This window comes from Notothenia coriiceps, unplaced genomic scaffold (genome assembly GCF_000735185.1).
Source record: "Notothenia coriiceps isolate Sejong01 unplaced genomic scaffold, NC01 NC01_scaffold00030207, whole genome shotgun sequence".
In the NCBI taxonomy this organism is placed as follows: domain Eukaryota; kingdom Metazoa; phylum Chordata; class Actinopteri; order Perciformes; family Nototheniidae; genus Notothenia; species Notothenia coriiceps.
Genome location: NW_011362908.1, coordinates 27,305 through 54,433, shown reverse-complemented (window position 1 = coordinate 54,433; position 27,129 = coordinate 27,305). Strand labels below are relative to the sequence as shown.

The 27,129-nt window shown below is 39.2% G+C and overlaps 1 protein-coding gene and 1 long non-coding RNA gene across 2 annotated transcripts in view; both read left to right on the top strand.

Annotated features, from left to right (window-relative positions):
- The window catches only part of LOC104959279 (glypican-6-like), a gene marked incomplete at its 3' end in the record, with an annotated part of 104,973 nt that overhangs the window by 56,069 nt on the left and 21,775 nt on the right, over positions 1-27,129 (top strand). The gene's annotated exons all lie outside the window — the stretch shown is intronic.
- Positions 6,979-10,680, top strand: LOC104959276 (uncharacterized). Its single transcript, XR_799845.1, has 3 exons — positions 6,979-7,126; positions 8,752-8,844; positions 9,741-10,680. It is a non-coding gene; the product is annotated as an uncharacterized lncRNA (long non-coding RNA).

Below are 27,129 nucleotides of genomic sequence, written 5' to 3'. Positions count from 1 at the left end.
CACACAACACAAACACACACACACACACACACACACACACACACACACACACACACACACACACACACATACACACTCATTTTGTTGTATCTTGTGCAGGTAATGAATATTTGCGAGAACTGAACAAAAAAACCCTGCAGTGATTTCAAGTATTATTATTAGTGCTTGCATTTAATTGTGAATGACAATGAGATGGAATTGACCTGAGCCTCTTTTAGTACCCGGTGCACACTGCTAACATTTTCTGGGGGTCTTTCAAAAAGGAATCACATAATAAAACATCCATCCTTTATATAAAGTGTGGCAGCACTGTGAAATAAAATCATGTGATTTCTTTTTAAAGTTTTTCTGTAATATAAAACTAACTTTTATGAATAAAAAACACTTTCTTTGTTAATTATATACAAATATATAGAAAATAGTGTTAGTGTTATACCTCATCTCTACTTTCTATTTGTTAATCTTTGTGTGCAGAGAACCACTAAAATGAATGCCAGACACATCAGAAAGAAAAAGAAGCAGAAAGAAAAAATAATTGATTGGTGCAAGATGGAAATATAATCATATTTTTGTTGTAATATCCCTGTTACACACAAAACCGTGTGTTTTCAGTGTGTGAGGTTTTCAGCATCTCAAACATCAGGGGTAACATCTGATGATTATTTACAATCAAATACAAAGGTCTTTGCGTGATTTGTTAATGACACTGACACTATTGCCCTCTCCACTTAAACATCAAGCTAACTCGGGGGAAGAAAATAGTAACCAAACTAACGTTACTCCATTCATGAAGAATCATACACTGAACAAAGCAGTGAATGAAATGTGATTCCTTTTTGTTCAACCTGTAATGTGAGACGCTAACCGTGTCTGTAAGAGGATCTGCATCACAGGGTCAGGACTATGGTGACGTGCTATTCCAGCACCATTTACTGGTCAACCTTGAAGGTCACCAATAACAGCCCATCAATGTTGCTGACATCCTGATTCAAATAAAGAGAGAGGAGGATTGTGTATTTCTGTGATATAAATGTTTAGATTTTTTAATTGAACAAGACTGAAGCCTCCAGTGTGCTCAGTTGTGAGCTGTCAAATGTGCCCCCCCCCCCCCTAAAAAGAAATACCCTTTAAGCTAAATGCAATGTAATGTAATGTAAAGCAAAAGGAGACATTTGTCACAAGGCAATTAATGTGACTTTGAATTGCTGAACAGTAAGTGTCTTTTTACCAAATGTTCAACCATATCACTTCTTAACCCTCCCTCAGATTACCGGCTTTTCACTGGTAATCAATTGAATCATTTTATCAAATAGAAGAAAATAAATGTCAACCTAAAGGTGGTGCAATAGGAGAGAACAGTGCAACACTGATGTCAGTGTGATTAGCAGCCTATCCAATAGTTGTTGAGATATTTCAATCTGTCTCTCAAAATATGTTATTACAATTTCCCTGTCTCATTTCCCCCTTGGCTGTAAGAACCAACAGCAGTTACTGCAATCTGAAATCCTACTTTTCCCACAGTTCATAAGTACTCCAGTGGTGAGAAGCAGGATGTTCCACTTGTTAACTTGCAGTTCAAGTGGTTCACTCGAGTAAACTAAGGCTGTTTCAAAAAGTTTTCCCACTTTGACATATTTGAGAATTATCCATGTGGCTGTCAACAAGCTGTAGAATATAGAGATTTAAAGAATATGGCAATTAAAGTTTGACTAATAAAAGCCCTTTTTGATTGCAGTGGCACATATTAGCCTGTGTCATTTTAGTAGAAATAAAGTGATTGTGTCTTCACATATCAATATTTCAGGTATTTGTGAATCAGATTCTAGAGTATGCAAGGAAAGATGTTTAATAATCTAATTTCTATTCATTTTTTATATGATGTTTTACATTTTCTGGCAATAAGACAGACCATGCAACGCCTCTCTGACTTCATTAAAATTGCAATCATTACCAGGCTATAAGATATAAGATGTTATAATATCCAGCTAAGCTTTGTACAATGATTACCCTCTGGACATTCACGACTGCTGGACCATTAATTGAAAATTGGTCTTAATTAACCACACTAAAAATTAGAGATGCCATTGTTTGAGCCAATGAAATTAGTTTTCAAGCAATGTGAATTGAAATTAATGGGAGAGTAGGTATTTTCTTTCTTCTTTGGATAAAGTGTTATTATCAGAGATACAGAAAGGTCACCTTTATTAATCATCATAATTATTTACAGTAATTAGGCCAGATATCAAAGGAGCACTTTGTAACTGCTCTCAGAGAAAATTGATTCTTCATGCTCGAAATGACTTCAAGGGTACTAACACGTTTTATGTAATATATGCAGTTTGAAAATAACAAAGTCCGACCTCAATCACGACTGGCAATAATGTGGTAGTTCACCAAATAACACATTTTATGTTGAATATTAAGCTTTGTATTTAATCTGCTTCCCTTGGAACAAATGTAAAGGTGGCTTGATGATGGATGATAAAAACAATGATTGTAAGAGATATGTATACAACAGCTTTGTGTTAAAACTACGCAGAAGCAAACAGTAATGTACTCTATATAACTAAGTAACTCACTGACATAAATCAATACAACCAAAAGTTTTAGAGAAAAGGGAAACCTGAATGCTACAAACTGTTTTTGAACAGTGGTCAACACATTCAAGGTCAGACTGAGTTATTGTAAAATACAGTGGCGAGCCGTGACTTTTATACCTAGGCCCTCTGACCCTAACCCTAACCCTTTTTTACACAATGAACTTGCAGACCTTTAAAATGTGAGTTGGGTTTCGTCCAACACTTCATTCCAACATAAATTTGGCCATTTCATTATTCTTAATTTTTAAGATGAACCAAGTTAGCAAACTATTCCACAATTGATATAGTGCAATATGTATTTTGTATATATTTAAAATGTAGTTCAATAAGCCAACAAGGGCATATTTAGCTAAATCACTAACAGATAGCTCAGAAATTGGAGCCCTCTCTTTTTCTACCATTTTCTTGCAACATCCATGTTGCCGTATCCTATTTATTTTGATTTGTAGGATTTTCATTACTTAAGGGACGTGGATGATACATGTATTGTGTCAGTTAGCATACACCCATTTATCGACATGTTGCCAAGTATTAAGACCCTAAAGGCCGAATAGCTGAATGTTATCCAAGGTCAATAACTCTCACTGATAATACTTTGGCAAATATATATGTTGGCCAGCAGAGAGCAATTCTCTCTTCATGAGTTGGCAAGCTGTAGCTGTAATCTGAAATTCTGAGAACATTATGTTTTCTAGTTGGAAGACATTGAACTCAGATAGAGACCCAACAATTGTGCAAGAGAAGAATGGTGATCATTTCAGTGTACTCGCTTTTTTAGTTCAAGAAGTCTTGAATTCATATAACCTTACACTTTGGGGAATGCTAGTTAAGCAGTAGACTTGTTGTAGACACACACACACACACACACACACACACACACACACACACACACACACACACACACACACACACACACACACACACACACACACACACACACACACACACACACACACACACACACAAATACTATTAATAATAAAAACACATGGTATTATACTATTTACTGTATATAACGCTTTTCCTGGTGCTCTAAGACGCACACACACACACACACACACACACACACACACACACACACACACACACACACACACACACACACACACACACACACACACACACACACACACACACACACACACACACACACACACACACACACACACACACACACACACACACACACACACACACACATGAACACCTTCAATGATGCAACAAATACTAAAAGTGTTGCTCTTCACACTTTCAACAATGCCATTGTTATTGCACACTCAAAAGTGGGGTGTTAAGAAAGACATTCACAAATGGAAAGTGTTACTAGTTTCAAGAATCCTATAGCAAAGATCCCAAAAAAAAGAGATGTATTATGTTGTTTTGGCAATTGACCAATTATTTCATTCAAAATTATTTGGATTGGAAAATCAATAACCACAATTCAATTACAAAGCCACAGCTGACTCAGCCAGTAATAAACCCAGAAATAATGTTGTCAGTCACTACTGGCTTATACTGTACCTGCCTGCTTGTAAAATATTATCAAAGCCGTAACTTTATTATGTTAAATGATCTAATTATAATCTATGACCACATTAGCTTCACACTTTTGAAGAATTGTGTCTGATATTTTCATAATGACCTCTCATTTAATTTGTTGATGAGTCAAATAGTGTGCTTACAAATGTGTGAGCTCAGAATTTAATTCCCAGCACAATTTATCTCCAACCAGTCTTACTGTATATAACTGGTTAATTCCTTACATTCATTTATCATCTTACATCAACTATGCATACAGGAAATACTGTCCAAATATGTTTTTATTCAACCATTTCCACATACATATTGAGGTTTAACTTTAATTTGAAGAATACAAGTGCATTCTTTTGATTGTTGACATTTCTAAGGCTAATTATTTGATGATTAAGATGTTTTTTTAAATAGTTGGACTCGCCTGTTACTATTTCCTTGGCAGATTTGAATTATCAAATGAATAGTAGTCACAACATCTCAGATTGAATTCTAGTGTTCAGGAGTGTACTGTATGTATGATTTGTTACACTCTACAACAGTAGTATGATTAATATTGTATTTCTTTGGTTTTGTAATGTGAATTATCCTGAGAGCTACTTGAGTGCTAACACAGATAAAATGTAATGCTTAATACACAGGGGCTTACGTGTCCTTGATTCGGGAAATGAAAAAGTCCCTGCAGGCTCTTAATATTTAACCAAATGTGGGTTTAATGGCAGGTCATTCAGTTGCAAAGAAACTAGACTGGGTGACTAGGGGCTGGTCTTATTCATTTTGAAGGTGTAAACATTCTGTGCTATTTTAATATGTATAGAAAAAGGGTTTGGCTAAACAAATTGAAAAAAGGGTCAAAGGCAGCGTTATAGCATGAACTGTAAATTCCCTGCAGTGTTTGAAGCATAGGTTTGAAGTGGTGGGAAAACGAAACCTCTGGTTGTACATTAGCATGTAGAGCCAGAGGATATGCTGATGTAAATTTCAGTTTCTCTGGCACTTGAGCTGGTGGTTTCGCACACGCTGCAGAACAGTGGATTATCATGCAGAGTTCACAATTTGAGCCTTGAACCCAGCTGCAGAACCAGTGTTTTGTTATTCCACTTGACATATGTTGTCGGAAGTTAATTTCAACATTGCCTTATCCCGTTAAAAAAGAAGACATTATGTCAAAATTAATGAATATCATTAAAGGAATCTCACGGTGAAGTCCGAGTAAACTGAATGAGGTCATGAGTTGTTGTATAAGTTATCCATACTTATTTTTAAATATTCAAAATGTACCAGCATTATAGGGTTTTGTTAAATTTGTGGTATAGTTGACCATTTGGAATTGTTTCATGATTGCATATATCTATCAACCACATCAGGGATGTTAAAATCAAACAAAATGAATAATAAATGTAACTACTACTCTATTTGTGTTCCTTTCTTACTTCACTGGACCTCAAATGTACTTGTATTGCATTTAAATAAATATAAATGTATTATTTAAAATGACCTCAACTGACCCTGAATCAATTATTAAATATGAAAAGAAATAGTCCTGAAATGTTAATCTTGACATTCTTGCAATCAGAAATTCTGCTGCATTTTTTATGATTTGAATCTGTCAAACAGATTATTGTATTCCTTCAATGTATACAGTTTAAGGCGCCGTCACTATGAACGAAATAGGCTACATGTGAACTGATTCATGTTCATTATGGTTTAGTAATATTATCACAGCGGGATTGTGTATTTGTAGATGTAGATATAAACCATGCAGTGTGTGACAGCTATCATTAACAATGAAAAGACAGACAGAATACCCAACAAGGAGAAGAGTCCCCGTATGGTTTGTTAGCAAGCAGGAAACGTAAAATGAAGGGAGGAGAAATGTTTCTTCCCAACCTTTACCCATGTGCACTGAGACACATGGGATCCTGTGTGTTCGATTCAGTGACACTGCAGTCGTGTTAAGTTACTGCTGATGAAAACGCAACATTTCCTGATTTTGCAGCTTCATAAAAGAAGCTTTTAAGATAACAAATTAACAGGGATCTTTAATTGTGGAGAATTTATTGGACATTAAAAGTGTTTTTTTTTACCTCTGTATAGCCAATCCTTGACCATCAGCCACAATAATCTATCAGCCCGCTGCTTTTAACCATCATTGACTTGAGACATTACATTACATTGCATTTAGCAGACGCTTTTATCCGAAGTGACTTATAATAAGTGCGTTCGACTAACAAGATACAAACTTGAAGAAAACAGAATCATATACAGTAAGTACATCAGGTTTCATAGAGCCAAAACATTTCAAGTGCTACTCAACTGGCTTTAGATAAGCCAGCCCTTTATTAGTATATAAGTGCTTTGTTAGTAATTCTTTTTTAGTAATTCTATCGATCGAAATGGAGTCGAAAGAGATGAGTTTTCAGTCTACGCCGGAAGATGTGCAAGCTATCTGCTGTCCTGATTTCAATGGGGAGCTCATTCCACCATTTTGGAGCCAGGATAGCAAACCCACGTGTTTTTGCTGATGGGAACTTGGGTCCCCCTCGCAGTGCGGGTGCAGCGAGCTGTTTGGCTGATGCAGAGCGGAATGCACGTGATGGGGTGTACAGTTTAACCATGTCCTGGATGTAGGAAGGGCCTGATCCATTTGCAGCATGGTACGCAAGTACCATTGTTTTGAAGTGGATTCTAGCAATTACACTCATAAAAACGATTCAAGCCCTTAATAGACTTGACACAATATACAAATGTTCGCTTTATTAAATATTTTTAATTAAGAAATAAACCTAAGTATAGTTCATTAGTGTAACACAAATTACTTTAATCAATTCACTTATTAAATGTATTTAGGACAGATCAACTCAAAATGAATTGTTTTCATCTGGGGACCGCCCCTTTGCACATCCCCTTTGCGCATGCGCAACATCCGTTCTGTCTTTTGCCGCCTTTTCTCTGACACTGACTGTGGAAACTGACTGAGGAAAGTCTATTCTTTGGTAAGTATTTTAGTAGTTTTTTAGTAGTCTCTAGTAGTTTAGAACGTACCCTGTTTCCAAGTAATGCCTTTTCATAATATCGACAAGAATATTTGAAACCACCGTTTTATATTTTGCTCCGTTTTTAGTTGTAAACGGCAAGCTAGCTATGGCTAGCCAGATAACTGGTAGCTAGAAGCTAGCTTGCTACATGTGGGTAGCATTGAATACCTGCTGGATAATGGAGATCAGTGGATTGTATTATATTAGATTTAATGTTATTTTCATTGAACACAGTACACCAAAATTGAGTTTATATCCAAGCAAAAAAATGCAAAGAGTAATTAAAGTGCATGAGGTAAGCGCCGCCATTTTCTATCATAATGCTCAGGTCTGTCCATCTCTCCTGGCCTTAGTGCAGGCAGGCAGAGGAGGACTGTAGGAGTTCAGTTGAATTTAGGCACTGGTCTTTTTTTTACTGCCAAATATGTAATCTAAATAATGAGATAATATATGTGCTGAGTCTTTTATGGGTAACCTCACTCACAAGCAGGCACCCACAATTGTGCAGAAACGTAGGCCTAAGTTACTTATTTGATTCCATTTGACTTCTCAGAGTAGTTTTAATGCTACATACTTTTTGCTCGTACTTGAGGTAAACCTTTAGAAAAAGAGTCATCACTTTGAATTTGTTAGATTTGGGTTATTCTCCCGCAGCCCCCTTATATCGTCTCCACACTCAACACAATGGCTAATGCTAAAGCTAACGCAGAACTCCCGTCAACTTGTAATAAAGCTAAAGAGACAGGAGCTAATTTATACAGAAGTATTTACAGCGTTGGCCTACAGTGCAGCGGGCTCCAGTAAGTGTGTCTTCTGTTCTGTGAAAATGTTAATAACGGTCGCACACGGTTTAACGTGCTGCGGCAGAGCCCCCCCCCCTCCAAATTACTTTAAAGTTACGGCAGACCCACTCTACCCACTGAAGCACACGCACACTGCTTGCTTTCTCGCTGGACTTACTAGCTTTTCAGACCCTCTTAGCGACTTTATTTCTAAAAAGCGACTAGTGAAACATTTAGCGAGTTATTGAGATCATCAGGGGGAAAGTGGGAAATCTACACCAATCTATTATATTGTCATTTATTCCTTCGCTGTTCACTCAGCGGGGTCTCAGCACCGCGTCTCCCCCTCTCCTCTGGCGCTGTGCGAACCCAGGCACGAGTGAGATTGAGTTACTATGGTTACAGTTACGCTATTTCTCTGAAACTGTTCAACACAAACAAAAACTGACCTGATCCAATTCAAACGGTGCCATTACTACAGAGATGCGGTATGTTCTTAGGTAATTACAGTGGAACTATATGCTCAATTTAACAGCATAAACACCTAGCATAAATAGTGTAATAATATAGTATTTTCCGACAAGCTCCTACAAATCTTCACCAGCAAAGGAGGAGTGAAGGTGAAAAAGATTAAGGAACTCCTTGCAATCACAGATTTGGTTAGTACAAATGCATTTTTCGTCAGATACCATGTCCTGCTTAGGGACATTTCGACTGATACGACCTTTCTGGTCTTCAGACAACCGCTCTGTCGCACCCACATTAACTAAATTCTGTCCTGATTTGTCGACCCTGCTTTAGTGTGACAACATCAACACCAGGAGGGAGTGCATCCTGAGAAGCCTTGTAATATACCTAAATGAAGATCCAGACTCGTTCTTCAAGGAGTATCTGGTAAGTTTATACAATATTTTTCCCATGTAGCGTTGAACAGTGTTACCCTAACTTATTCATACCATGGCATGTATATATAATGAGAACATCCTATGGCACACCACCATTCATACCCAAGGCTAGATGTCTATAATGTCAACTTCTCGCTTGTGTGTATTACTTAAGTATCTAACCTGTGTATCCTTGTGACTATTATTATTTTGTTGTTTTGTTTCCCATTGTAAAGGTCCTTGGGTCTCTTGAAAGGCACTATAAAAATTAAAATTATTATTATTATTATTATACAATAAATAAATGAATGTAAAAATAAATACAGGAATAAATAAGGAAATAAATAAATAAATATGGATATTAATGAATAAATGAATGTATACATTAATACAGAAATAAATAAATACATGCTGAAATAAATAAATTCTCGAATAAATAAATATTGAAATACATATAGAAATAAGTAGGTGAATGGATAAATAAAAACAGAAATAAATGTTTAAATTATTACAGGAGTAAATAAATAAAATAATAAATAGATTCTGAAATAAATACATGAATAAAATAATAAATATAGAAATAAATAGGTAAATGTATGAATAAATAAGTAAAAGTTGATAAGCAAACAGGACATACATGGATAACTATCTTTATTAGATTTAATTTATTTCTACATTTTTGTACAACTATTTATTTCTGTATTTCAGGCTCTGTATGTTGATAAGGTTGGAGGTCCTTATCTCAGTTTAAAGCAGTATTGGTCAATTAGGCGAGCCAGACAGAAGCAAATCTGCTTCTCTAAACTGCAGTTGATGGTTTAAGAATGCTTATTTATATTTCATACACAGTTTTCTGTTTGTGGGGTTCAGCTTTTTACTTAACATACGTGTTTGTGTTGTTTTCAGGCCTCCACCGCTGACGATGCAGAGAGGGACATTTCCAACACAGTCATGGGGATTTACACGATCCGAAGAAACGGGGATGGGGGGCCAGAGGACGTGGGAATTGTTATCGAAGGCATTAAAGTCATGGAAAACGTAGGCAGCGTCATTGTGGGACTCATCATGCTCTTGGGGATCATTTATGCCCTTGATCTCAGCTTCCCGGACAACCTGAAGTACACCTTTGAGTTTCTACAGAAGGTCGTAATGAACTTGGATGGGCACAAGCTGAATGCAAAAATACAGCAGCTGAAAATCAAGCTGTTTGCATAAGAGGTGAACAAGTGTATTGTCAAGTTTCCTTAACAAATATTTAGCTTTTTTTGTAATTGTAGGTTCAAAGCAAATGGCTACACTACACTTATTCAATTACCAAATATACTGTAGGGTTTGTGCAGTGCGCTCTTTTATATATCAAAACCACCCAATGATATTCCCTGTTTGGAGAGCAGTGCAAAGCATCCACCTTTTTATAGTGTCTTTGTTGTTTGTGGCACTGGGAGATCTAGAATAGCTGGGTGTTCATTTTTCACCAGTTTCGGCACTGTTACGGGAGAGCTATTTACACCACTTTAAAAATGTTCTTTAAAAAAAATATTTTTACATCTTGCTCTGTGTTTTCAAGTAGAGCTAATATTGAGATGTGTACATAAATATTGATGTTGAATTGAGGATTACTGTCACCTTCCTCATCCATGATTGGCATTATTATTATTTTTTTGAGTTGCTTTTATCTCCTGCTCAGTCTGTTTATTGATATGTTTTATAAAAAAAGAAATGCAGACAGACAAATAACTCTGACAGAGAACTTTGACACTGTTTACACAAGTAAAGTGAGGATTGGCTATCCACCTCAAGGTGTAATTGTTATCTGAGAATTTTCAATAAAAATATCTCAACTAGGTTTTGTCTCATGAGTGTCTTAATGGGGGAGAAAGTGAATAATTATATTTTTACATTATTTATTTACCAATTAATTATATTAGTTTGAGTTGGACAAATGTAAATTCATTTAATTTACTTAACGTAATAATTTTATTTCAGCTTTATTTGATAAAAATGAGTTGGACTAACTTAATTCAATTTTATTAAATGGATGTTTTTAGTTTCAGTTGGGGCTACAAATATTTATTGGATGGAAATCCTGCCCACAATTGAATTAAGTTCATCCAATGAGTTATTTTTTTGAGTGTACAAATATTAATATAAATTATTTAGAGTATTACAATGCAATAAAAAGAGGTGTGTCCTATGCAGCCATTGTACTTATTTGGTCCAGCACTGATTTTGAGTGGTCACATGACCTAGAAGTTATTGAAGAAATATGCTAATTGTTCCATCAAAATATTGATATAAAAATATTTAGAGGGAGAAAATGCAATAAAAAGAGGTGTGTCTAATGCAGCAAGTGTAGTTATTTGATCCATAGCTGATCTTGAGTGATTAGGTCATATGAGCTGGAAGTTATTGAAGCAATATGTTCATTTGTCCATCAACATATTAATAAAACATATTTAAAGTATTAAAATGCAATTAAAAGAGGTGTGTTCAACAAATGTGTGCTCTAGAGTGAATTTGCTTTACATTCACACGATCGGGAAGCTGTCGATTTATTAAAAAGAACATCGTTCTTGTGTAATTGAAAAGTCATTTGTTGATTGTCCCTAAGTGAAAGCCTCGTTTCGCTGAGAAGATCTCGCCGCCGTAATACAGCCAGCAGCGGGGGAAACTGCTGGCGGGTCTGTCGAATATCCAACCTAAAACTAACTTCACCGCGGTCATTTAGTCATCTTTACATATTACTTTTCTTCTTCTCTCTGTAGGTCTTTGATACCATACTGGGACACACCAGGGAATGCTTCTCCTTCACAAACCACGTTGTCAGTGCCACCTTGCTGCAGGGGGACAGCTTTGAAGAGTACAAGATGGCATCTCCTGAAGATGCACTGAGAAACACCTTGAAGGCCTATCCAATGCTTAATGGAAGCAAGCTGAAGACAGAGCTTAGTCTCATCTACAGCAAGGAAGAGTTCAAAGTCTGTCGTAGTGCTATGGACCTATTCCAGTTGTTCATGGAGAATAATCTTGAAGAAGTCTTTTCAGAGACTGTTACTCTCCTAAAGATCAACATCACCACACCCATGACCACGGCGGAAGCTGAGAGGTTTCTTTGAAACACCATGACCCAGGAGAGGTTGAATGCATTGGCCATGCTGTCAATGGAAAAGAGTCTGGTGACAGACATTAATCAGAAAGTCATTGAGAAATGTGCAGGCCAGAAGGAAAGGAGGGCAACATTTATATTCAAGTATTGCTAGTGTCCATGAATCACAATCAATTTCCTTCAACATTACAGTGGTGTTGTAGGTTGTTTTTATTTGCGCCCCCCCCCCAACATTTTTATCATCAGCCGTCACTGGTGGAGGAGGAGGATAGACGATGCTTAAACATACTGTAACTTGTGTTATCCTGAAACACAATGCAATTTTTTAAAATCTGATTACACCAAAAACACTGAAATGTATTTTGTAACAGACCCTCGCTCCTGCTAACAAGCCTTACGAGAGGCCAAGAGCAGCTCTTTTCATCTAATAACTTTGAACAAGAGAGTCCCTCGAAAGGACAGTTGTTCTAAGCTCTAACGCTATCAGTGTAATCTTCTGCCAGACGGACACAATGCTTATCTCAATAATGACCATCAAAATTATATTTCAATGCTGAGATCGGCACTGCCAATTGTACCCTGGGGAAGGACTTCTTAGAGATGAGGGCTGCAAGATGTTATCCAGCACAGCTGTTATCAGATCTGCTGCAGAGGAAGCGAGTCTTCCTGAACCGGGTCTGATGGGGGAGAGAGGGAAGAGAAACCATCCTGTTTCCCAGCAGGCCTGCAGGGTGGATGCACAATACAATACACACACATTAGCTGCTGAATGTGTGCTCTCACTGTTTTACACTGTCTGAAGACATGCATCAATATTAAAGCTTCCATCTCTCTGTTGGCCTATCTCTCTGGCATGTAGCGCACCCTTGGGACAGGCAGGGATTTTACTACGCCGAATGCAAATGAAACCTCTTCTTCTGCATGTCGGACACAGTAGCTTGAACCCTCTGGGGCAATGATACTCCTCAACACCCGCCCCTCACTTACACACATCTTCTAACGCCACAACACTGCATCAGAGATTTGGAGACTTGATCAAACCAGTTTGCACTGGATGAAAAACAGACTCCATCAAAGTGAAAAGCACCAGATAATCTTATAAAAATTGTGAAAAAGCCCAAATGCCCATAGCAAAAAGGAAAAAGCCACTGCAGCTAAGGGCCCCTTGGTCAACATGAGGGCCTGAATGAACTTTGCTACATTCTGTTTGCTAGTTTGATCCCCTTTTGGACAAAGGCATCTAGTTAAATCGTCCATGCATATGATAGCCACCCATTCCTGATTATGATCCACCCTTACACTGGATCATAAACCATCTGGTATTAATGAACTGCATACTTTATACTGTATACTGTTTGTACAGTATAGCGTATAAGTGTTCTGCAGCTGGTTTGACTCATATTGACTCTCTTGACTGCTCAGGGCAGCTGTTGCTCAGTTACAGCTAAGTGGACCATGATAAATAAAGTAAATGCGTCCTACTAAAGTCATTAAACTATTATGAAGTTCTGTCATTTAGTTTGTATAAGCCTTTGATGACTTTGTAAAGTTTTCAGCTGGATTGGTTAAGGCTTTCCACTTTTATTTCAACATTTTCAGATCCAAACATCCATGGTGACATCTTCTAAATGGGCAGTGGTTAGTTCCTGGATGTTTTCCTTGTTTATACTAGACTGGCACAACAGACTAACTGATTTAATAGTCTAGTTGCCAGCATAATGAACCCAAAAATGTTGACCTCCCCAAAGTTTTATGATAGAAATGTATAGTACGGGTCCCCAGCATATATAAACTGCCAGATGCTAACTTGCATATGTCCGGCAATTTGCACAATTAGCAGTGGCGGCCGGCCCATAGGGGCGCTAGGGGCGCCGCCCCCCCTCTTCCCACATGTTTGATTGTAATTAAAAATTAAAAATAAATAAAAAAATATATTTCAAAAAGTACTTTTTTTATTTTTTTATTTTTAAAGAACAAGGTAAATATTATATAGTTGGTATCAGTAAAATGTATAATCTACAATAACATCTCGTTTAAAATTGTTTTACGATGTCTAAAGTTACTGATAATTCACATGTTTCCTCCCTGGCCGCAGCGTGTATCATTACCCTCTCTCGTCCGGGCGGTAGAAAGGAGCCCTCAGCCAGAGCAGCTGCAGCCAACAAGCTGACTGTTGCTATCTGTAAACTACGCCGCCGAAACATAATTTCAGCCAATCAGCGTCTTCAGATCTGATGCTCAAAGGGCGCCCTGTCAGCGCCCTGGCCTGTGTGTCTGTGAGTTGTTTGGACTCGTATCCAAGGTGACGCTACAGTAGTTGTCTGCAGGTGCAGACTCCGGTGCTAGTGGATCGCCGGAGCGTAGATTAACATTTACATGCTTATTGTAGTCAAGGCAATGCCTGTAGCACCAGTGCTTGAATTGGGCCGGTACTCACCGGTACGCAGTACCGGCACTTCTGATTTTTACCCATGTGGTACCGGCACTTCTTACTGAGTACCGGCACCTTGCCGGTACTCAGTAAAATGCCGGTACTCAGCCGCCGGCAATATACGTATATATTGTAAACGCAACGCAGCGCAAATGTGGGTCTGACTCTGCCTCACAGAGGGTGACTGGCTGTCTACATGACGTGGCCTGCCGACATTGCCACTTTCATACAGATCATACTAATGCCCTCGATTGGTCTCTGTGTGTCATTCAAGCTCGGGAGGGTGTGTGTTGGTGTATGTGTGGCGCGAGCGAGCGAGAAAGCGCGCGCACCGGTTACGTGTATTGTTGTTAGCATCTGGTGCTAGCTAGCTGCGCTAACGGATATAAGGAGCTTTTTCAACAACAAGGTGGAGGGAGAGTCCTTTGCTGTCAGACTGAGANGAATGACGAATACACACTACCGCTGCCCGCTGGTAAGGACAGTTATTGCCACTCGTCGACTGAAGTCTTCGCGGTGTGTTCGTAGGCGGGCGATGTAGCGGACGTAAAAGTCGGGACGCCTTCGGTACGCGTTCTTTGGTCTCAGGTTTGTGTGTAGCGGCCTTTAGGCATATATCAGGGGGAGACTTATAGCCTATTCCAGTAGAAAAAAAAGACAGCAAACACAAAGGGTAACAAATGTACTCCTCCATATGGAACAACCCCTCAATCTGTATAGGGAAAAAGGTATTTTTATGGCATACATGGTTGGCAAAGGGATACATGTTGTAAATTATCTCCACAGATATCGCTTGTTTATGTAATTTGAGGACCTTAAGAAACAATTTAACTTGACTGATAAGGGGATTTATGGAAATATCTACAGCTGAGGAGCAGCGTTGGTTCGGTATTTGGACTGATAAGGGATGAGGAAGAAGAAAATAAGATTCAAGAGTTTCTAAATTCTCCCCATACTCTACACTCTGCCTCACTATTCTATAGAAATATTTCAAATATTCAAATTAGACTATGTGAAGTCCTGCAAGATATGGCAAAAATATCCCAAGGGTACTGCCTTTTTGGAAGGTGGTATTAAAAAACCTTGAAGGGTGGCTCAAAAAAACTCGCCACAGCTCTGTTTGGTAGAGGACAAGTCTCTTGTGCCACCAGGCCTTACTAAAGCAGAACTTAGATGGTAGCACTTTACAGTAAGACTACCCTTATAAAGGGTTTACTAATAGTTCGTAATTCAGTTATTAATTAGTTTGTGAACACTTTAAAAATCATTAATAAGCTTTTATAAGACATGAGATAAACAGGGCAACTGTGACCGGTTGCTTGCCAAATAGTGAGCTCACATTTATCTGTACTGCTATGCCTAATTATAAATGTTAGTAACTCGTAAATAAATGGTCATCATAAGAGATGCCAAGAAACATCAAGATGGAAGGGGGGGGAATCAACTCAGTGAAGCTCAGTGAGCTGAATGGAGAATAAACACCCTATGGAGTACAGAACAAAATTATGTGTTGTGTATCCTTGAGACCTGACAGTCATTTTAAATGCTTTTCCTACAAAAAAGCAGGTAATAGATCCTGAGTATCATTTTCCAAGAATATGCCTTACATGGTAATAGGAACTACAGGGGACACAGGCAGTAGGACAGACAACATGCAACAGCCATGACTGAAATTCAACCAGGGACCTAATGACCTTGTCATTGTTAAAGTTATCGGTAGTATGCACCTTTTTAATACGGACTCACATCATGACATCCATTATCGACAAAACGTCACACACTTTCGAACTGCATCCTACGGAAGCCCTAAGATGCAATTGAAAAAAAAATGGTGTTGTTTTATTTGTAAGATTGATTTTTTAGAACAGTCTTTCTAAGCTTCTTATGATTTACATATAATAATAATAATAAAAATAATAATAATAATAATAATAATAATATTTAAGTTAATAGTTTCGGCCACTGGAAGCTGAAGTGCACTACAACTGTGTTTTTATAATCTTTAAATAAACTTCAATGATTCATTCCAGCGGACATTTCAATATAACACTCAATGGAAATTCTACTAAATAAGTTTACTAAAATTAACATGGAAAAGCAGTTTTTACACGATATAATTCAGTCAATTTAGTCAATTCAAATAATGGCTGTTTTCCTTACTTGCTGCTCAAGGATTCCGTAGTTCCGTAATCAACAGTTATTTACAGTGTTTGTGCACAGTAAACTACTGTATACCATTTTAGAGTATAATACCGTGTTTCCAACCAAACATTACAGCAACTCTGGAGTTACTGTAGAAATTGCAGTAGTAACGTCCCAACTGTATACAATCACAGTAACCAACAATGTACTGTAGAACATCACAGTAACCTACAATGTACTTTAGATAATCACAGTAACCATCAACGTACTGTAGATATNAGAATCTTGAGAGTTTCTTTCTGGTGAACATCGGGTCAACAGATAAAGTAGGGACAGACTGGGACTCCCAAAATCGTGTGTCAGGGCCTTTAGAGGCCTCCCAGTCTGTCCCTACTTTATCTGTTGACCCGATGTTCACCAGAAAGAAACTCTCAAGATTCTCTGCCATTAAACTATTACATTCTGTGTCCTGAAGTAAGGAAACATTCATCCTCCATTTGCTTTTCTTAACCCCATCTGGCTCCATTACTAAGCATAGTTAGCACTAGGGCAGTGGTGGCTCAGGCCGTAGGGACTTGGCCTGGGATCCTGAAGGTTACGGGTTCGTGTCCCGGAACGACCAAATGACTACTGAGGTGCCCCTGAGCAAGGCACTGCCCCTACACTGCTTCCCGGGCGCGATGTCTAATGGCTGCCCATTGCTCCTAATACTATCCTTGAGTGAGATTTGTGGTTGTGAGAATAGAATGTATACTGTCTCTCGCTGGGGTTGACAAGCTTCCAAATATCTGTCAGTCCAAGGTCCTTCCCCAATAGCTCGATTGCTATTCTGTCTTTTGGTACATTATTGGAAAAGGTAGTTTCATCATCTATGCTCCCCATTACTTTATTTATTTCATGAAAGAAACCTGGATCTTCCACATTTGGAGCATAAATGTTACACAAATTCACTTTTATTCCGTTAATTTTGGCTTCCAAACAAATCATTCTTCCATCCTCACAATGTAAATATATTCTAGTAGACCTCAACAATGGAATTATGATCATTAGAAATGGCCATGTCATGGGACCTTTAACTATATTTATTTGTTGTTCTTTTTTTTCACTATCTCTGTAAAGCGACTTTGAGCACATGTAAAAGCGCTTACAAAATAAATCTATTAATATATGCCATCCAGTGAACATTTATATTGTTTTATCTGAGAATCATACTTATAAGTATACAAAGGCTTCAGTTTGGGACTTGCCATTTTGCATCGATATACCTTTAGAATTGAGGAAGCAGTACCACCTGGCAAACCCATTTTCGCTTCACTTATTTAAATGTGTTAGCCAGCCCAGCTAACGTTAGCTTGATCGAGCGGATTCAGAAGGGATGTTGTGCGGGGTAATTGCTCACAAATGCAAATTGTAGGAGTTAACTATTACTTGCATTAAAAACAGATGTGTTTTGAGTTTAGTCAGCGAAGGTGTAAAGTTTACCCACCTTGTTTTTACCACTACATCCCCTCAGTTATTTTGTGTGATCTACAAACATTTTAGGTTACACGATGTAACCTGAAATGGTAATACATTGTAAGATATGAAATAGCCATTCTTCAAATGATGATTAAATATCCTGATCCATGCGATTCTATACTCGATCCATTCTTGGATTTCCTAGCTGTTTTGTGACTTATTTAAAGAGGTTAGGGGGTGTATAAATGCTAGAAACTTAATAGAAATTAAGCTTTCTTTGCCCAGGTGACCCTTAGCAAGTGTATCCCTTCGTATAAAGTGTTTTCTGAGCACATCCAAAGGCAAAAGCGTATGAAACTGTTCCAAACAAAACTTTAAATGTGCAAGACATGTGTCCAGTCAAATTTGGACGCACATTCCCAGACAGTCTCTCCTAGAAGACAAGACAAGTTAAATCTTCAAATCACAGAAACAACTCAGAAAGTTTCAAATAACTTGTTTTCAGTTTTCAAAGTACTATTTCATCATCCGGCCTGGGTCAGAGTGGAATAACATGACATTACCGGTTATAGTATCGACTGTGGATTATCTCCCATCACTCAGGATTCCCACACTTTCATTTGGATCTGCACCACTGACACAGTGCAGGACAGAGAGCTTTCAGTGGCTCCACTTGTACAGGTGACGGACTGCAGAGTAAAAACAAAAACAAACAACTATTAATGGTTGGATTTGTTGCTTTTCTCCCACAGACTGCTGCTTCTGAGGCTAGGCCTCCCTCCTCTCCCCTCCATATCGTCACCTTTAGTCATCAGACTCCCTCTCCTTTCTCCTTGCATCCGTCTGTTCCCCTTTCATCTTTTATTTTTAACCCTCAGCCTTGCCTCTTGCGTGACGCATATGGGCACGCAATGTGGACATGGTAAACTAAAAAGGGAAGAGGCCTGGGCTGCAGACAGTGAAGGCGATGACTGATATGAGAGAGGAAAACAGGCAGATACAGGGGGTCTTGTTAGAGAGACAAGACTCAGTTAAAGGCTTGGAGACAAGGGAGAGGTGGAGGGAGACGGAGGCAGAAATGTTCTCATCCCTGATTTAACACAGGGAGCGAAACAGGTAGCCTTCCAAGAACGTGTCACTTGTCACGTCATTTAAAATACCTGCCAGCTAAAAAAAATGTATTCCCTTGCTGTGCTGTAAAACATGTCAAGAATCCTAAAACATAATCAGCATTGTATTATTCCAAATTCTTACCCCTCCCTATCCCCCCCTTCCATCGTCCTGAAAGCTGAACACACCCACTGATTTGTCTGAGCTGAAAGAAGAGGAGTTACATATCAATCTTACATCACTCAACCGTCAGCCGCAGACATTTCATAGAGGCATTTGAATGAGCATCAACACTGCATGACGCACACCAACTGTCAGGCTGAAGTATGTGCTTGTGTGTGTTTGCATACATGTGTGTGTGAAAAGGAGCAAATATATGTGCCAATTGATTTGTGCATATCGTTGATTTGTGTAGCTGCCGAACAGATTTAGGCATAAAGTAGCTCCACAGATTCTAACAGCAGAGTTCTTTCTCCATATGGTCCGATTCCTTACCCATTTCCCTCCAACTAGTTAACATTACTCATAATTGGACAATGAAACAAAAATCGTCAGTTCACTCCTACTCAACATTCGTGTGCAAGCGGTTCTCAAACGTATACATCACAGTCCCTGCGCGTAACAATGCCAGGATGTAAATGAATGATTAATAAGGTTTCTCGTAGGATTTTGTTATCCAAATATCACCTTCAAATTAGTACTGATGACACACTCGATTGCCAGCATTCATCTGTGGCTTCCATACGAGAAAGCAATACAGAGAATCATCCACTCTGATTTTATTTGATCTGCCTGTAACTATGACTAAAACCTATTAGGCTCCCTGAGAAACAGTTGCAATGCACTCTTTGGAAAAGAAGATAAAGTCAGCAGCCGAATTTATGGAGGATCAAACCCATTAACACAAGATGGGAGTGCATAATAAATAAACATAATAGTCAAATAAATTATGTGAATAAGAAACTAAGGAGTCCCAGAAGGGAGAGTGGGGGGGATTCAAAGGTTAAAAAGAGAAAGAGTTAAAAATATGTTTTTTGCAAAACGTTTTAAGTTCGATATATAAACTTCAATTTCCGCACCAAAAAAAAACATGGTAGAGGTTCATAGAATATTATTTTGACATTGATCTGAAAAATGAATACAAGAGTTTGTCAGTTAGGGAAACTCGTATTCCCCTCGCCTTATTCCACTCCGCCAGGGAGGACAACAAATTGATAAAAAAAGCTTTAATTAGCAACTGTAAATCCAAATTGTGCCGACGCTAACCCCAGCGTCAATGGTCACATTGGATTGACAGGGTTTAACCATGGTGTGCATGGTGTGGTTTGAAAAAAAGTAACTTTGTCAAACTTAGTGCCCCATATCCCCCTTTTCCAAGCAACTGAAGCTGTCATATTTCCCTTATGGAAGGCGGCGGGACCCAGGGATGGCTGGCTAGCTCGTTTACGTCTTTAGAGTGGAGGCCAATATCAAGATTAATTTCCAGGAACATCTTCGTGTATGCTCCATTGTTATGGTTGTTTCCATGATGCTGAACTGAAGTGCATTGACCAAAATAAAAATGTTTTTGAGAGATATTGAGATAACTCGTGTTGCTGTTATTTTACCTCCAGGCTCCATCCTCTGTAAAAATATAGATATATAATGTAAAAATATATAATAACGCATATTTGTTACATTACATCACATATCATTTAGTTGACACTTTTGTCCAAAGCGACTTACAATAAGTGGAGGAACCATAAAGATTCAAACTCCAAACAACAAGGGAAGTGCAGATATATTCACTTCTCACGCAAGTTCTGGTGAATCAGTTACAAGGCCTAAATTAGCTCAACAACTGCTTCATTCTCTTTTATTTTTCAGCAATAATTACGATCAAAATAGATACGTTTTCAGTTTGCGACGAAAGATATGCAGAGTTTCTGCTATCCTGGCTCCTTCCACCATTTAGGAGCCAGGATAACAAACAGGCGTGTTTTTCCCACTCGCAGTGATGGAGAAGCAAGTCGATTGGCTGATGCTGAGCGAAGTGCACTTGCTGGATTATATGGTTTAACCTAGAGATTAAGTAGTTCATCTTCCTCTCTTCCACGCAAATTGCAAATCTATGTGTTGTCGTTACACACAATTCATTCTGGGACTTCATCCCTCTGGGAGCAGAATTTGATTGGTGAGCACACACTTCATTACCTACATCAGCTTCTTATTGACGGGATATATCTTTATCTGCAATTGTGAATGACCACCCGTCTGAATAGCCAATCAGCTGTGAGAGCTACTAACTCAGAAGACAGAGTGAGAAGTGTTGCGGTGGAATAGGAAGTGTGAAGGTGGAGATTGGGCGGATATGTATGTGTGTGAGGGTGTGTGTGTGTTGAACACATTCTATCTCTATTTCTCTCAACCTCTAATTTTGCAGGATTCTACAGCATGGAGTCATTAAGCTCTTATAAGCTATCCCATAATGCCCTGCTGCTGAAAGAGTCCCAATTCACAGAATGACATCAGAGGCAGGGTTGGAAAGAAGTTGTGTGTGTGCCTGCCTGCCTGTATGTGTGTGACTCCTCACAGATGAGCGTGCAAATGTTTGTGTTAACGTGCGCGTGTGTGTCAGTCTGACGTCAATACCTCCTCCAATCCATATTTAACTCCATAGCCAGAAGGGCTTATAGCACCTTGTAGGTGTCTTATCTCACAGTATTTATAGACTGATCTAAACTTGGTGAGAGTCAGTGACAGGTGAAGTGATCCTCTCCCTCTTTAGTTTGATGGAGAAAGACCGCAAAGCTGATAATTGGAGTTTATTTGGTTGAGGGCATTGGAATTTGTTGTGATAGAATTGGGTTTTTAGTGCAGGTACAGAAGTATTTTAGATACTGGATGAAAAAATTATGAGGAAAAGGGATGCGTCATCACATATTCAAATACACCTTAAAAGCACTTTACCCCGTTAACAAAAATAACTTCTGCTTAGATTTGGGTCCAAATGTTTACATGTGGCGTCACAGAGACATTTTTCCTGTGCAGATATAAAGGGACTCAAGGAATAGGAAACATCAGGTGAATGCAATTACGTTATAAGTTGTGTTTGTTTAAGTGTGAATATGTTGTTTCTCAGCTGGCAGGCCACCTCCTGGTTGCTATTTCTGTTGTTCTCAACTCCTACATGTTAGTGTGGTGACGACAGCGTGCTACAGCTGTATCCTTTGTGTCTGTGAGGTCTCCTTTTGTTGTATTATATCCATTCATGTAGTAAATGAGACGTTCAATTTACTCTCCAAATTGAATGACCCACACCTGTCAGTCAATTAGTGTCCCCAGGAGGAGCAGAGAGAGTGGAGCCACATTTGAATCTGTCATATGGCAGCAATGATTGATTTAATTATACTAATATGAAACTATCACATTTTTTCAGTTTGTGTTGGATAATTACTTTAATCCTATTAACCCATTAGTCTCAGCAACTATTGAGAAAAAGCCAGCCAGAATAAAGCAGAGCTGAATTAAATTCAGAGGTCTTTGCAACTAGGATATTTCTCCCAACATTGGCTTGAATCAGAGATGAAAAGCATTAAATATTAACAGAAGTCTACAAAATGTGAACTTACCCTTCAGTCTTTGAGTTTGTTTTACTGCAGTGCTTTTTTTGCAGTTGTAGTCTACTTCCCTCCTGCTGTTTTACTTTCTAATCAATGAGTCCAATTTTCCTTTTCAAAGACATCTCAGTTTTAATTCTGTTTTTAATTCATTTTCTTTAAAGTCGTAAACGTTTGTACATGTCCTGTTTGAAACCAAAAGTAGATATTACATTATTTAAACCTAGGTACTTCATTTAACTAACGTAACATACGTACGAACCATGATCTTCTCCTATGCTTAACCGTTAAGTTGTATTGGCTAAACCCAACAGAGTAGTACTGCGGCATTCTACCACTTCCGGCTTCCTTGTTTGAAGTCAACGTTTTTTTGAACGTGTTTATAGTTAGCAGTCTGAAAAACGGCCTGGGGTTAACACAAGCTGAAGAGATTTCCATGTTTCGTTCTGCGACATAAAATACATCAGTAAATACAAAAAAATTACTAAATTAAACTACTAAACGGCATCAAGCCGACACAAGTCCTCCTTTAGCTTATCGTTGGTGATGTGCAGTCATGCGACCATGATCTAGTTTGTTCATAGCGTTAGAGCAGCTTTTTATTCCTGACAATTGCATTGACGCTTCATAAATCACAAAGTGGTGTCAATATGTGGAAATTATCCTGCTGAACAAAACATGTTAAGTATAATAAACGTGTGTTTGCCACAAAGCTACTTTTCTTCAATAACATAATAATTACATACTGTAACGTTAATGTGTTTACTTCTATCAGATAACCCAATGGGGTAACCAATGCGTTAAAAAGTGACACCAATTGGTCCTGACATATTTCAATGTGACCGAGTCAACCAAGACTGAACATTGAAAGCTTCAAAGGGACTACATTTAGCAGAGGATTTGTGTTGGATTGCATCAGCTTTTTTCAGGTGTGTTGTAAAAACTCCTTGTTTTTTGTAGCATTAATAGGCTACTCAGTATTTTTCCAAACTTGAAAGACATCAGTCTCTATTGACCCTTTCTCTTTTGGTATCTTACTTTACAATAAAACTCAACCAAACGGTTTATGAATTAGCACAGGATATTGGAATAGCTACTGTGTACTTAAGAATCACATAGAGGATGAACTGTAACCCACTTTTCAGAGCTGATGCATTTGAGACACTGGAACAAAACATGTTATTGTGTTACATTTGATATTTGAGTGTGTACGTGTTTGGTTTTGTAAAAAATGTAAAGTGTACGGATTGATCAGCAAGTTGGCAAAAGAGAAACAATTCTGAAAGACATAGTGAATCATATTAATTTACTGTAAGAATAATTTTCTATGCAAACAATGATTGAATGCAGTTTACTGAAACGTAGCTCATTGTACTTACAGGATGTGAAGCACTCAGCAACTTAAAAGCCCTGTTCTATAAAAAGCTGATCAACTACGTCACATTGTGGGTCAACCACATTACACAGGAAATGAAGACATTATAAATTATGTAGTTTGGATATTTGTAATGTTTAATTAGACTTAGGTGGGATTGAATAATTTAACTTATTTTCTAAAGAAATATGTGGTTGAGTCCATTTTGGGGCTGATGTTTTTCAGACCATATAAGGCATCAGTTTTCTCTGAAGTCATGTAGATAAATAATAATAATAATGCATTACATTTTTTATTAGAGCGCTTTTACTGGTACTCAAAGCGCTTTACAAATACACATATTAGACATGTAAGAGTCATTACTGTGGTGTGGACATTACCCACAGGAGCAAATGCAGGTAAAGTCTCTTGAAGGACACAACGGCCTAACGCAGTGGCGGCCCGAGGCGGGATTCGAACTGGAGTTCAAATAAATAATGCATGAAATCATGAAAAGCTATGCAACATAATGTGATATTTCCTGTGAGAGTGCTATGGTAGAGGAGACGGAGTGCTTTCTTTTTTTCACACATTAATAACTGTTTTCTATCACTATACATCAAATCATTATCTCTGCAGTAGGCATAATGTTGAATGATCACAGTGTGCTTGGACTGCGGATAGAAAACTCAAATTAACTGAAATGTGCTCCAACAATACCAAAACCGTTCAATTCTTCAAGTTATTTGAAGAGTTTGAAGTAAGTCGATAGTGGTGCATTTGATGCTTTAGGCCTTTGAAATACTATAATGTAATGTGGAATTGAGTAGGTTAAGCTGCGATGACATGATACACGTTTTGCTCACTGTGAGGTTTGGCGCAAAGCCTCTTGGTGAAAACTATAGGTTACTTACGTAACCCCAGTTCTCATTCATAACACTCCGTTCGATGTCTCACTATGGGATGCGCCTCAACGCGTATGCAAACAGAAGCTCACTCGTTACGCCAATCCTGATCGCTGCGTGATCTTAGACGTCTACGTCAGGGAATCCACCACCCTATCCCCTCGTGTGCCTTGGTACGACGCAGCATTCAAAATAAGCACCTCTTCTCGCTTCACCATAGCAAGGAGGGCCGTCTGGTGAGACATCTCACTTCATGTTACTCTGAGAACTGGGGTTACGTAAGTAACCTATAGTTCTTATTCATAACACTCCGTTCGATGTCTCACTATGGGATATTGAAACTCCCGTATTGCTAGACATGCTTATCTCGAAAATTATCAAAACAAAACAGAACTCAACAGGTAGAACTCTGTCCCAACACGGGGCCCAGCACTGCATGGGCCACAATTGGAGCAGAGACATCCAGTCTGTAAAAACTGACAAAAGTGAGCGGTGAAGACCAGCTCGCTGCTGCACAAATGTCCTGGATGGAAACACCCTTGAACAAAGCCCAGGATGTAGCCAGTCCACGAGTAGAATGAGCATGCAGGCCCGTTGGTGCCTGCAAACCCTGACTCGTATAAGCCAGAGCATCGCTTCCACAATCCAGTGGGAGAGTCGTTGCCTGGTAACGGGCTTGCCCTTATGAGGGTTAGCCCAGGATACAAAGAGTTGGTCATTGCATCAAAACTCTTTAGACCTGCCCATATAGGTGCGCAAGGCACGAACTGGGCACAGCAAATTCGGCCGCTGTTCTTCAGAAGAACATAACGGTGAAGGAAATGCCGCAAGGTCAATAGGGGTACATGAACCAACCACCTTAGGTATAAAGGCAGGGTTGGGCTTCAGCAACACTCTTGTTTGCCCCAGGGCAAACTGAGTGCATGAAGGGTATACAAAGAGCGGATGAATGTCACTGATTCGCTTGGCAGATGCCAGAGCCAGTAACAGCACTGTCTTCAGTGACAGGTGTTTCATGTCAGCTTCTTCCAGGGGTTCAAATGGAGGACGAGTTAGCCCATCTAAAACCACTGCCAAGTCCCATAAGGGCAGGGGGGAGCCTGCGAGCCCCTTTCATAAAACGGCAGACCAAGGGATGGTGGCTAGCCGTCTTTCCCTCAAAACCCACGTGGCATGCAGCAATAGCAGCCAGGTACACTTTGATCGTAGAGAAAGATCTGTGTTTATCAATCAAGTCCTGTAGAAATGACAAAATCACACCGACAGGACATTGAAAAGAGATGTGTCCTTTTGGAGGCACCACTCCTCAAACACCCTCCACTTACAGTCATAAAGAGATCTGGTGGAGGAAGCCCTTGCACTCTGAATAGTGTTTATCACCTTCTGAGGAAGCCCCACTGTACTCAAATTATACCACTCACGGGCCAGGCCCACATCCTCCTGATGTTGTAAAGCGTGTATCTGCAGCAGCGGGTTGTAGCAGCGATGTTTGCAGTGAAGGACAGTTTGTTATCTAGGATCACACTGTGAAGGACAGTTTGTTATCTAGGATCACACCCAGATTCCTTGCAGTCTGGAGTCGGGGAAACAACAGACGGTGCCGATGTGATTGGTTAGGTCAAGAGTGGGACAAGTATTTTCCCGGGAAGGAAAAGCAGTTCAGTCTTGTCAAGGTTGAGCTTGAGGTGGTGAGCAGACATCCATCCGAGAGATTGTCGAGCTAGGCAAGGCAGGACGGATGCGTGTGACGACGGCGGGCGGTGGGGTCTCTGAGCTGGGGAGACAGGACAGGGGGATTTAATTGGGTGTCGTCAGCGTAGCAGTGCGGTATGAAAAAACATGCAGGCTAATGACTGATCCGAGCGAGTTTGTGTACGGGAAAAGTGAGGAATTTGAGTGAGGGGACCAAGAACAGAGCGGCCTGAGGGACCCCTGTAGTTAATTGACAAGGGTCGGGACTCGGACCCTCTCCAAGTTACCCTGTAGGTGCGTCTTTGATGTATGAGGTGAGGAGAGAAAGTCGCAGAGCCAGAAACTCCAAGTTCCTTGGAGGAGTGCGGAGGAGGGATCTGATGGTTCACCGTGTCGAATGCAGCAGACAGGTCCAGAAGGATGATGACAGAGGAGAGGGAGCTTGCTTGTTAGCACGTGTGCAGGTTCCTCAGAGACAGCCAAGGAGGGCAGTTTCTG